General features: G+C 40.8%; 1 long non-coding RNA gene across 1 annotated transcript in view; it reads left to right on the top strand.

The window, feature by feature from the left end:
* Window positions 1-2690: 2690 nt before the first annotated feature.
* LOC148217021 (uncharacterized) overlaps window positions 2691-11037 on the top strand; it is an 81534-nt gene continuing 73187 nt past the window's right edge. Inside the window, exon 1 of the long non-coding RNA XR_015795402.1 lies at window positions 2691-2777. This is a non-coding gene — a long non-coding RNA (uncharacterized LOC148217021). The remainder of the gene's footprint in view (window positions 2778-11037) is intronic.

Below are 11037 nucleotides of genomic sequence, written 5' to 3'. Positions count from 1 at the left end.
ACATTTAACATGTGTTTGGGGGGAAGGTGCTAAGGGCTTCAGTGTAAGTGGAGCTACATCTTGACATTGTAGGCAATGTCAAGATGTGGGCAAGGATGCGTTGGTGGGCAGTTTTGTGGGTTGACCCCAACCGATACCTGCTCAGTTTTCAGAGGTGTGGTCCTAGAGGGCCCCCAAGGCTGCAAAAATAAGGAATTTAAGTTATCCACCTCTGCTCTATAGCAAAATTTATGTTCATCTAAATTTATCTGATGGGTATGAATTGCTGCAAAGAAATCACTTGTAAAAAATTAGAGGAATATGGTGGAGCATATCGCCATAGGATTGCACAGATAAATTCCTACATTACCAGTATGGAAGGAAGGCCTCTTCCTTTATCTCACTCTCTAATTAAAGCCTTCAGGAGATGTAATTTCCTTGAAATCATGGAATGGTCTGGATCATATTCTGCTATAGCAGAATTTTTCTGTATTTTTTTTTTAATTAAAAAAAAATTGTAGTAGCTCAGAATTGCCTGAAAATCAGATATCCATAATTTGTACTGGAAATTATGTAGAATTATCTATATGAGCCTGGGTGATTGTTCCATCTGAAGTTTTTGTCTGAATCTCTCTCTCTTGAATGAAGGATAGGGATCCTATAGAGTTCCAAAATAAGAATAATGTTGCAAGACCTTTGGAAGATGATATATTGACAAGCGTCATATGTTAGAAAATAAACCATATTTTATTAGGATACCAAGTACAGTAGAACCTCGGGTTACGAACGCTTTTGTTAACGAACTTTTTGGGTTACAACCAGCTCCGGCTGCAAAATTTTGCTTTGGTTTGCGAACTCCGCCTCAGGGTACGAACAGGATACGCAGCCATTTTCCCTCCCGTGACACGGTCCGCGGCCATTTCTCTGCCCCTGACATGTGGTCCGTGGCCATTTTCCGCTCCTGACATGTGGTCCGCGGCCATTTTTCCTCCCCTGACATGTGGTCCACGGCCATTTTTCCGCCCCTGACACGTGGTCCGTGGCCATTTTCCGCCCCTGACACGTGGTCGTAGGGAGGGGGACTCTCCCTCCAAGCAACAGCCGCCTCCCTGTCCTCCACGCCAGAACGGATTAACAGTAATTACACTGAACCTTATGGGGAAATTTGCTTCAGGTTGCAACCAATTCGGGGTGCGACCAGAGTCACGGAACGAATTAAGTTCGTAAACCGAGGTTCCACTGTATGCTTTTTAAATTCTTTTTTAAACTGATACCATTTTTTGTGTTGTTTTTAATGTGTTGTTAGACACCCAGAGTCACATGTGCAAGATGGGCAACTCATATACATTCAATGGAATGAATGAATGAATGAATGAATGAATGAATGAATGAATGAATGAAGTACTGCCTTGCCATGAGGCAGGTAATGTATTAGGTAGCAGATATTAAATATATTAAGCATGTATTAACTGTAGAATAGATGAGTATCTATAGCCAGTATTTTAATGCAAAATAAGGATTAGGTCCTCAAAATGAGGAATTTATATTCTAAACTGAGCAATGAATCCCTCGGGTGGCTTTGCTCTAAACAAGGATATGTAGCCTTTTGAAACACTGAGAGCATATCAAAGGTGTTCTCACAAAATGGCTGCCATAGTGGGCATAACCAATCACAGAACACCCTTGGCCACAGTGGAGTATAATTATAGATTTAGTAATAGGTTTCAAATGCAACAGACAAAGTACGTTTGAAGGCTGTATGATTCTGCATATGTGTAAAATCCCATTCACTATTTTACACATGTGTAAAATCCCATTTAGTTTTAGTAGACATTCTGCTTTAATGGGCATCTGTTCCTCCTATTAGTCCATTAAATCAGAGATTTACTGTATTTTGTAAATCAAAGATTTATAATATTTCTTTGATTTCTTCTTGTCTTTGTATTTAATTTGAGTATACCAGATACCTACCAATCAATATAATGCAGAATACACCAAATTAAAATTCTAATACATAAAAGAAATGCAAATGTTTCCAGGCAATTATGAGAGATGTAGTTGATCCATCCAGAAAATTCCAGATTGGGAGGGCTGATTTAAATGCCTTAGATTCTTGGGGAAAGTTTTGCATTAAGGATTTAGGCTTTCCTTTCTGGCTTAGCTGTTGGGTTTTCAATATATTTGGAGTAATATAAAGGAACATTTAAATGAGAAACTGCATCCAATGAAGAAGATGAACCACTTTCTTTTAATGATGCAAATCTCTCTCTCTCTCTCTCTCTCTCTCTCTGTGTATATATGTGTGTGTGTATATATATATATACAGTATATATATATATATCTCCTTGTATTTTGATATTCACTATGAAAAGATTATCAGAACTGTGGAATGTCACTCTTTTGCTGGAGCAGGTAAACTACTCAGCAAATCTCTAATGGGTATCTGCCGGCCAAACAAGGTACCTAGCCTTGTCCTTAGTTCTGTGTATGTTACCACCTCCTTAGATAAACATGCGAAGATAGTACATGATTTATCTTAGCGTGGGAAACTGTTGAAGGCAAACTGATCGCTCCAAAACAAGCTACCCTGCACAAACAGCAGTGACCGTAAGAGCAGGAAGGTTACAGATAAGATAAAGGCATCATTCTGTTTTTTTTTTTAAAGGGGGCCTAAAATGTCCAAAATCTAAAAAAGCTTTAGCCTCTGAGTTTTAAAAGCTGCATGTAAACAAATACCTCATTCAAATGTCATCCTGGAAGAGCCAGCAGAATTTAGGGAGTGTCCCTGAGGTACCAAGGTATGATGGAAGACATGAGTGGGGAGGGTTCTGGAATGGAGCTTCAAGGTTGCCGGGAGGGGGAGGAAAGCTTCCAGGGAAGGCAGCTCCTCAGCCCCCAGCCGGAGTGTGGGAAAGCCGAGAGGATGAGACTGGCCCCTCCCTAAGGGCATCATGGTTATAGCTGCTGTTGTTGGGGATCAGAAGTAGTCTGGCGAGATTCTGTCTATTAGGTGTAAGCTAATAAAGGAGCTGAACTGATTCTGGACTGTCTCGCTGTTGTTCTTGGGCTGAACCTGACACAAGGAACCTATCATGCCACAACTCAAAAATTTTATCTGGGGCCCAGGAGAGCTCCTTCATCAGGACTTTGGGGTACTGTCCTTCATCTTCTTTGGCCCCATAGTTAAGATGTTGGTGGATCTGGTTCCAGATATAGAATTAGGGTGGCTGCCTGTCTGGCTGCAAGGAGACTTGAGGATCTGAGGTCTGAGGAGGAATGCTAGATAGGTCTTCCAGGGCAACTAATCATTGGGAAGAGGAGATTATGGTATTTTTGTATTCCTTTTCAGCATGGCTTAAAGAATGTCTTTCATGGAGTTAACATTACAATTAAAAAGTGTCCATAATTACGTTTTTGAAATTCAACTTAGCTGGCTCCAATGACCGACTTGCACTGAGTATAATGATAGTTTGAACAATGAAACTAGGACACTAATTGTGAGATTATAGCAATCAGATCTTGATACTTATGCAAAGTAGAATCTATTACATAAAACTCAAGTGGAACTTATTATCTCTGAGACAACTGATAATAGGACAAACAGCTGTCCTGGGCAGCTGTCCCTACCCTGGTATTATTCTTGTCATATATGAACCAAGAACCTGTGTGCATTTACAGACAGGCACTGCAAAAGTGTTTAAAGGTGTAGCCTATATCCAACGCAATTCAGTATTAAATTAAAATTAAATTCTGAAAGGATCCCAACTGAACTGAAAAGGCACAGTAGCATGAATATTACAGGATTAAGAAGGAGCTGAAATTCAGTACTTAGGGCTCTGTCTTCCTCATTATTAGCTTCAACTCTCTTTCCATTTCTCAGTCTCCATATATTAGTTCTCAGTTCAGTTAGTTCCATCTGCACCAAAGGTATTTCAAGGCAGAGCACATTATTTCAGTTCCTAGTTTGTACAAGATGATTCCACCTCTACTTCTTCTATGTCAGCTAGCTTTGATTAGAGTTACAGCTTTTATTTATTTATTTGTGCATGGGGGACATATTTATTTATTTATTAGATTTATACCCCATTTTCATTCAGGAGCTCAAGGTGCTCCCTCCTCTTAGTTTTCCCTACAACAACCCCACTGTGAGGTAGGTTGGACTGAGAGAAAGTGATGGACCCAAAGTTGTCCCATGAGCCTCTGTGGTTGAAGGTGCCAGATCCAGTGTCTGATCACCCTGGGAAAGATCTTACCCAAAGCAATCTTACAGTGAATTCTCTGATTCTACCCATCTCAATTTTTCTAGAATTTGTGATTTCACACATTCACCTTTTTGCTTTGTGAAAATGATACTGTCTAGTATGGCAGAAAGAAAGAAGAGAAAGGAGGTTTAGAGGAGCAAGAAAAAGAGATGATTTTGCAAAAGTGTTGTGGTGTTACTGTACTACTGTGCAGGTCATTGATTTGTTTAAAGCAAGATTATTTGCTTTTCTCACACTGCTGAGTATAGAGCTTAAGGTTACAGCAAGTGAGGGATGAAAAAAATACATCCTCATTTTGTCATTCTCATTCTGTACACAACCACTCAACCTGAGAGCAAGGAGCAGTCATTACTAAGAAAAAGTCTTGGGAGTATACTTCAGACCTAAGTGGAAATGAGTCTGATTTTTTCCCAGAACAATTACTTGAAGTAGTTCCTCATTATTTTTAATAACATCTTTACAGAGACATTTTATGTTGTACATATTTATGCCATCCTGTAAAGCCTATGTTCTATTACCTTGCTTAAAATTCTGAATTTGCCTGAGAGTGGATTCAGATGACCACTCGAAGGCAATGATACATTTTGCTGAACAAATGCAGCTTGACATATAATTTCTCTACTTGGTTATATGGGGCAAAATAGATTTCTGATGGGTCAAATATAACCCACATGTTTTCCCTCTCTCCCTCCCTCTCTCTCACACACGCACACAACACACACACAAACACACTTTACATAGTCCCATTTTGTTATACTGCTGCCAAATACAGGGGCCTAGAGGGCTTCCCCAACATTTTTCCAATTTATAGTCTTCAGTTTTCTGCCTGGGCAATTGCTATGTGGTGTTCTTAAAGTCTGAGAGGGGGAGAGGGATATTCCTTGCTAAATAAGTTGTGAACTAGTCTTTCTTTGCTCTTAGAAAGAAAGAAATGTCTTGGCCATTTCCCCAATCTTGTTAATTCAGGGCAATAGTTTTGCATAATTTCAGATTTTGTTTCATTTGTATCTCAGCTTGGTATAGTCGTAATACAAATGTGTAAAAAGTGGCAATCCAAGCAGGAACGTTTTTTGGTGATGCTTTGGGATATTAAGTGACATTTTGGGAAGCCCATATACTTCCCACTACATATAATAAATTAAATGTGGTTGTTAGCATTCCAGGCACAGTTTCTTCTTATTTGAATAACGCAAAACCCTAAGAAGAAGCCGAATGTAAATCATTCATGGATAAAGCCTTTCCTGTTTCTCTCTACTTTAAACTATTTACTGTAAATAGGATAGTATAATCTCTCATGTAATGTGATCAGTGCTTGATTGCAGCATGAAGCAGCAGTGCTGGAGCATAATATAGTTGAAGTTACGTTAACAAAACAAGATCTTCTCAGAGCAAATTGTTTTACATAAAAGATCTGCTTTTAAATAATTCTGTTCCTTAAGAATTTTATTAAACTTTGGTTCAAACAGCAAATAACACAGAATTTTACACATGACAAAATGCCCTATTGGAACTGGAATAATTTTAGCAGTTGGGGGCTGGTTTGGATTCCTGAACATTGGTCTATTGTAAATATAGAAAAGTGTCTTATTCAGATCATTAGGTCACCTGCTTGTGCCTTCGAGTCAGGTTTTGATTCCTGGCAAGTGCCTGGACAAGTCTCTGCAGTTTGGCGAGGTTTTTCAGAAGTGTTTTTTATTGCCTCCTTCCCCAGGCTGAGAGAAAGTGACTGACCCAAGGTCACCCAGTTGGCTGTGTGCCCAAGACAGGACTAGAACTCACGGTCTCCCGGTTTCTAGCCTGATGCCTTAACCACTACAGAGCTCTCATTAGCTCACCTAGTTAATCAAACCAGTTTTCCCCAGCCTAGTATCCTTCAGATGTTTTGGAATTACAGCTCCCAGAATTCCCAGCCAGCATTGCAAAAGCATGGAATTCCAGATGCCATACCCCTAAAGGGCTCCATGCAGAGAAAGGCCAATCAAGTGCTATTCATCTGTGTTTGAGTAGGCAGAAAACTATATTAGCATGGAATTTGTGGTCCCCATTACCCACTTCCTACCTTGGCCCTACTATAAATGATGCACTCTCCCTTCTTATTCATTTGTACTCTCAGACTGGAGAGTCAAGGTGTTAACATTGTCTGGGCCTCTTACTAGAAGCCTCAAGACCTCCCTCCAAGGCAGGGGTTATATAACTGTGTATTACTATGTGTCAGCCCTTTGAGGTAGTCCAGACAAGAAGCACCAACCATGAGTACTAGCACTACCTTTATTTTATGGTTAAAGTAATAGCTTCTTGCAAGTCTGAAAGTACTTCTCTCCCCCCCACACACACACTTTTACAGTCCAAGAAACTAGGGAGGGCCCCTTGTGAGACGTGTGCCATGCTCCCATTCCTTCTGTGGGCTCAGCTGCCTCTTATCTGACCATTGCCTAGTCTGCGGCTCCTCCTTCTCCTCCTCCTCCTGCTGACTCTCAAGGACTTTCTCACAGACCATTCCACTGTGGTTATATTCACTGCTGAGCATTAGGATGGTGGTGCCTCCTAGTGGTCAATAGTAAATATATGTACCAAATCTGTTCTGAGTCACTGCTGAATAATGCTACCTTGATTGTACACACAGGCAGTCCTCGCTTACCAACTGCTTCGTGCAGTAACCATTCGAAGTTACGACAGCGAAAAAAAAACAGCTTTGTGACCAATCCTTGCATTTTTGACAGTCACAGCATCCTGTGGTCATGTAATCACCATTTGTGTGCTTCACAGCCAGCTTGCGATAAGCAGAGTTAATGGAGAAGGTGGAAGTAAAATCGTAAGTCATGATCACATGATTTTTTTGCTTAGCTTCACTTAATGATTGAAGGGGAAATAAGGTTGTAAGCTCATTGTGGTCACATGATTTTCCGCTTAGTGACCATGGTGCTTAGCAACTGAGTTGCCAGTCCCAATTGTGGTTGCTAAGCGAGGACTACCTGTGTGCAGTTCATAATAGCTGAACAATTCATTGAAGCTGAGTTCTCTGGCTTTGCCCACTATCTACCCATTGTCTCTAGGCTCCTTCCTATGTCTCTCTTCCTGTACCCTATTCTGTTGTAATTTAGGACATCCCTTTCCTTCCCTATGCAACAAATGTGTTCTGTTCAGGACACAGGTCAGGGGCAGCATTGGTTCCACCATTTCAGCCTCTTATGCCATTTCAGCCTTGGGCTAAACTGATAGGGACATACAATTGAAGAACTTGCAGTACGATTGGCTGAGCAGTCCATCAATATTGTACAACTCTGATAGATGACTGGCATGCTGTTCTTTAGGGAGACAACAGTGGAATGGTGGCAGACAAAGCACTGGAGGGAAGATGGCTTGCCGTCTTCAGCCTGAGAAGGCCAATAAGCAATGGTTTGCTCCTTGATTTCACCTCTAATGTAATGGGTAGTGAAGCACAATAATTTTTACATAGGTTGTACCCAAGTTTGGATGCTGTTAGCTTATTGGGGAAAACACAACTTTAACAGTGGTATAATTAAAGACTAAAACATGTTGCCAGGGCATGTGTGTTTTCTGGTTAGCTGCAAATGGAAATGCCCTGATTCTGGAAGCTTTTGCACTCCAAATGTGAACTTAACACTGAGCAACATCACCCAGAAGAGTCATGTTGACATAATGAAACTATCTTAGTACCTGTAGATTGAAGGAACATCAGCACAGCAGTAGAGGAATGGAACTACAGCATTGGATGCAGAGCATGTGCCAGTGTTTAAAGGTCCTAGAAAACAACCGTGAACAATAGTTACAATAGGACTGGATCTACAACCTAGGCCTTAGCATCTAAGTGGTTTTAAAATGGGCTTGAACAGCACTGAATGTTCATCAAGCCAATATGAGGCAGTTTATAGAGCTAATTGAGATCTGAATCTTTCCACTTCATCATGAAGCTTGGAGAAGGGCCAGAGCATAATCGCAGATCATGCAGAGTTCAATCTGGACCAGCTTCAGGAGGAGGAGACCCTCATCTGAAGTCTGAACAGATGGTTCCAGTAAGTGTAAACCAGGCATGGGCAACCTGTGATCTGTGGGTTATACATTATCCCTGTTTGTTTCAACTCCTGGAGCTCCCTAAAATGTTTCTACCAAAATAGCATCGTTTTCCAAAATTAGAAATAAAATAATTATGTTGAGCCTCCAGTAAGTTAACATGCTAGTATAATTTTCAAAAATCCAAACTGCCTCCAAAAGGGAAGGGGAATGAAATCATGCCCCAACACATTATTTTACCATCATGCCACCTGCAAGGCTTGCCTGCTAAAAAAATTAGAAAAAAATGTGCAGCTACAAAAAGAATGGATCAATAGCTGGTGTGGGTCTTCCGGGCTGTGTGGCCGTGTTCTGGAAGTTTTGTTTCCTAACGTTTTGCCAGCATCTGTGACTGGCATCTTCAGAGGGCAGGAGCACAGACAGGAGCAGTTCTCTCTGTGCCCAGGGTGATGTGACCCTTTTTGGGTATTTATAGAGATCAGCGAGGGTACCTGAAGGGTGTGTGGGGTGTGTGGGGGGTTTGGGTTAATGGGTGGGTGCTTGTTTTGGTGGCAGACAGGCGGCCACTCATTACCCCAACCCCCCCACACCCCCTTTAGGTACCCTCGCTAATCTCTATAAATACCCAAAAAGGGTCACATCATCCTGGGCACAGAGAGAACTGCTCCTGTCTGTGCTCCTGCCCTCTGAAGATGCCAGTCACAGATGCTGGTGAAACATTAGGAAACAAAACTTCCAGAACACGGCCACACAGCCTGGAAGACCCACACCAGTCATCGTATTCCGGCCGTGAAAGCCTTCGACAATACAATGGATCAATAGATTGATACGGTGTATGGAAGCTTTGCGATGCACCCATGAGAAAAGAAATGGGATTGTCAGAAATGTACCCTTTGTGAAACAGTGCTTGAGTAGGTGTAATTCCTAAACTTCTTGGATTACAGGGATTTTCTTGACCTGTTTCATTTCTGATGATTCCCTGTGTTTGGCAGTGAAACAGTATGGCTGCCCTAGTGATGACACTTGGAACTGAGTATTTGTGAATGGCTCCCTTCCTATCAGCCTGTCTGTGCCTTAAGTTCTGCTTTGAAAGATCACTATTTTCAGAATAGGTAATAGCTAGGCTTTGCGGTGGAAAGATATGGAGCGGAGGTGGAGAGAAAATAGATTGAAATAACCAATTCCATCATTTCTGCTCTTCTTCCTTGCTTATCAACTGCCCTTTTCTTCCAGCTGCCTATGCTAGAGATAGGGACTCTGCATCTTAGCCTCTTCATATAGAAAGCACTAGTTGATACTGATTCATTTAATTTGATTTAGTTGTTTTGTTGTTGAGGAAAATCCACAGAGAACCCTGCTTAGGTTTTTGTCATTTGATTTTTTTTTCTGATGAGCCATTTTCTTTTTTCTTTTTTTAAAAAAACAACTGTGTGTTGCATCTTTGAAGTCTTTTGTTGGATTTAGTAATAAGATATAAATGATCATTCTGATACCTAATTCTGCTTTTCCTGACAAACACACACACACATACACACGCACACACACACACACCCTGCTATGAATAAATGCATTACAATCCAACTAAAACAATTCATAATACGTTCTTTGAGGACACCAGTTTCTTTTTTCTTCTGGGGATGAAGAGAGCAACTTAAAAAGTCAATTTCATGTGGCTACGTGGCATCTTGTCACCAGTCATCCACAGAAACTCTCCAGCCCCATTTGGCTATCTTCTACTCAAGTACCGTAAGCACCTCCAAGAAGTGCTTGAAATTGCTCAATGTCCTAATACATTCATTTTTCAGCCCTGGATCTTTGTTTGCTTAGCATTCATTTTAAATTGGAGCTTCCAACTGGTTTTAATATTCAGTATAAGACCCCCCCCCTTTTTTTTTTCTTTTGCTTGTACTAAGTTATTTTGTCATGATGCTTTGGGGATTGCATCATCATAAATATCAGTATTTAATTCTTCCTTCAGTTGGCATTTATCCTTGATCTCTAGATGCTAATTGGTCAGGATTTTTTTTTAATTGAACCAGAACTCGGTATGGTTCTGTTCAGATGTTATAATTGCTACTGACCAGTAGAAGGCATTATATAACCAGTTTCATCTTTATTGAACCTCATTAGGCATATTTAGTCTCCATATGTTCAAGCCTACCAGGAGGGAGATGCACTGTAGCATCTATGATTCTGTTCAAATTTTCTGTCTCCCTGGACTGGGAATCCTCCATTTAGCCCTCCTCCTAACACATGAAGGATGGTGGTAGGGATGCATTGAAGAGATTGGATTAATGAGCATAGCCCTGCCCTACTTCTCATGCAATTCTAATTGCCCAATCACTTTCTCCTTCAGTAAAATGGGGGAGGGGGGGAGAGAACAGAACAGTTCTTCATCACCATTTAAAAGCCTTGGAGTCGTGTTCCATATTGATTCTGGCAACTTGAGATCAAAGAATAGGATAAATGGGTTGTGCTTTCTTACTACATCTGGGTTGTTCAAGGGAATGGTTGTAGCCACAAAACAATCCAGCACATGCAAAACCAGTAAATTTACAGTTCACTTAATTCAATCTATAATCTCAATTATAGTGGGTCAAATGAAAAATGTACCATACTGTTGCCTTCTTTTGCATATGTATGTGCTGTAAAGGGAACAATGGAGGAGGGGAAATCTATTTAGACAAGAACATCCTATCAACTTTTTTACCGGCCTGTTAGCCAAGAGCTTAGCAGCTAATGAAGCCAGTAAACCTACTGCCAC

Source organism: Python bivittatus, unplaced genomic scaffold, assembly GCF_059951505.1.
Source record: "Python bivittatus isolate LINGU-HERP-01145 unplaced genomic scaffold, Pbiv_v1 ctg000020_np1212, whole genome shotgun sequence".
In the NCBI taxonomy this organism is placed as follows: domain Eukaryota; kingdom Metazoa; phylum Chordata; class Lepidosauria; order Squamata; family Pythonidae; genus Python; species Python bivittatus.
The sequence above is the reverse complement of the archived record's forward strand: the minus strand, read 5'-3'. Positions and strand labels throughout refer to the sequence as shown.